Source organism: Coregonus lavaretus (assembly GCF_964263955.1).
Source record: "Coregonus lavaretus genome assembly, contig: HAP1_SCAFFOLD_343, whole genome shotgun sequence".
NCBI lineage: Eukaryota > Metazoa > Chordata > Actinopteri > Salmoniformes > Salmonidae > Coregonus > Coregonus lavaretus.
Genome location: NW_028157704.1, coordinates 283,912 through 286,411, shown reverse-complemented (window position 1 = coordinate 286,411; position 2,500 = coordinate 283,912). Strand labels below are relative to the sequence as shown.

Genomic DNA, 2,500 nt, shown 5'->3' with positions numbered 1-2,500 from the left:
CTAGTGATTCCAGGCTATTGGTAAAAACAGCTGGGACAGATGGGCTTAGCAGAAATAACTAGTGATTCCAGGCTATTGGTAAAAACAGCTGGGACAGATGGGCTTAGCAGAAATAACTAGTGATTCCAGGCTATTGGTAAAAACAGCTGGGAGAGATGGGCTTAGCAGAAATAACTAGTGATTCCAGGCTATTGGTAAAAACAGCTGGGACAGATGGGCTTAGCAGAAATAACTAGTGATTCCAGGCTATTGGTAAAAACAGCTGGGAGAGATGGGCTTAGCAGAAATAACTAGTGATTCCAGGCTATTGGTAAAAACAGCTGGGACAGATGGGCTCAGTAGAAATAACTAGTGATTCCAGGCTATTGGTAAAAACAGCTGGGAGAGATGGGCTTAGCAGAAATAACTAGTGATTCCAGGCTATTGGTAAAAACAGCTGGGACAGATGGGCTTAGCAGAAATAACTAGTGATTCCAGGCTATTGGTAAAAACAGCTGGGAGAGATGGGCTTAGCAGAAATAACTAGTGATTCCAGGCTATTGGTAAAAACAGCTGGGACAGATGGGCTCAGTAGAAATAACTAGTGATTCCAGGCTATTGGTAAAAACAGCTGGGAGAGATGGGCTTAGCAGAAATAACTAGTGATTCCAGGCTATTGGTAAAAACAGCTGGGACAGATGGGCTTAGCAGAAATAACTAGTGATTCCAGGCTATTGGTAAAAACAGCTGGGACAGATGGGCTTAGCAGAAATAACTAGTGATTCCAGGCTATTGGTAAAAACAGCTGGGACAGATGGGCTCAGTAGAAATAACTAGTGATTCCAGGCTATTGGTAAAAACAGCTGGGACAGATGGGCTTAGCAGAAATAACTAGTGATTCCAGGCTATTGGTAAAAACAGCTGGGACAGATGGGCTTAGCAGAAATAACTAGTGATTCCAGGCTATTGGTAAAAACAGCTGGGACAGATGGGCTTAGCAGAAATAACTAGTGATTCCAGGCTATTGGTAAAAACAGCTGGGACAGATGGGCTTAGCAGAAATAACTAGTGATTCCAGGCTATTGGTAAAAACAGCTGGGAGAGATGGGCTTAGCAGAAATAACTAGTGATTCCAGGCTATTGGTAAAAACAGCTGGGACAGATGGGCTTAGCAGAAATAACTAGTGATTCCAGGCTATTGGTAAAAACAGCTGGGACAGATGGGCTTAGCAGAAATAACTAGTGATTCCAGGCTATTGGTAAAAACAGCTGGGAGAGATGGGCTTAGCAGAAATAACTAGTGATTCCAGGCTATTGGTAAAAACAGCTGGGACAGATGGGCTTAGCAGAAATAACTAGTGATTCCAGGCTATTGGTAAAAACAGCTGGGAGAGATGGGCTTAGCAGAAATAACTAGTGATTCCAGGCTATTGGTAAAAACAGCTGGGACAGATGGGCTTAGCAGAAATAACTAGTGATTCCAGGCTATTGGTAAAAACAGCTGGGAGAGATGGGCTTAGCAGAAATAACTAGTGATTCCAGGCTATTGGTAAAAACAGCTGGGACAGATGGGCTTAGCAGAAATAACTATTGATTCCAGGCTATTGGTAAAAACAGCTGGGAGAGATGGGCTTAGCAGAAATAACTAGTGATTCCAGGCTATTGGTAAAAACAGCTGGGCTTTTTCTCCACGACCAAAACATGATGACGTTCAATTTTTTAGCTGATATGGGAGTGAACACATTGAAGCAGCACATTAAACTGGGATAACGTTGTAGGTTACACCGGTAAGCATAAAAATATTTGCCATGGCATATTAATTAATTATAAATCAGATTATTTCACATGCGCTGTGAGAAGCTTATCAACATTAAAATCACTTAAACTTCAAGATTGCTGTCTTTGTTTAGCTTGGCATTAAATAAGCAGCCTATTTTGCATTGATAGCCAAATATAATCTCAGCGACTGTTCAAACAATAAACCAAACAACATTGGAGCCTTATTAGAATCCTCCAGAATGTATTTTGTTTAGAAGTAATAAGCTGATTGACCACTTAAAAACATGATGACGTTCTATTTTTAGCTGATATGGGAGTGAATACATTGAAGCAGCACATTAAACTGGGATAACGTTGTAGGTTACACCGGTAAGCATAATAATATTTGCCATGGCATATTATTTATTTATAAATCAGATTTTTTCACATGGGGGAGATGTGGGAAGCTAAAAGGTTAGCTTGCGTGCTGTTTTTAGCCAGCTAGCTAGCAAGCTGCTAGCTGAGGAGCCTACAGCCAACTGGCAAATATGCAGTCGGTTTTCATTGAAATTAGCTAACAGCGGTGCTAATGCTTTAAACCGTAAATCTCATTTGCTTTTAAAACAATGGGAAGACAACAAGAAGAAGCCCCCTTGTGTATGTTGCAATTCGGGTGTCTAGGAACACATGGACAAAAGGTGCACGTTGCTAAAAAAAATCTGGCTCCACCCAAGAGCACGCATTCGCCTAGATCTACGCACGT

The 2,500-nt window shown here is 41.4% G+C and overlaps 1 pseudogene across 1 annotated transcript in view; it reads left to right on the top strand.

Annotated features, from left to right (window-relative positions):
* Positions 1–2,500, top strand: part of LOC311125040 (xylosyltransferase 1-like) — a 60,913-nt pseudogene that overhangs the window by 40,327 nt on the left and 18,086 nt on the right. The gene's annotated exons all lie outside the window — the stretch shown is intronic.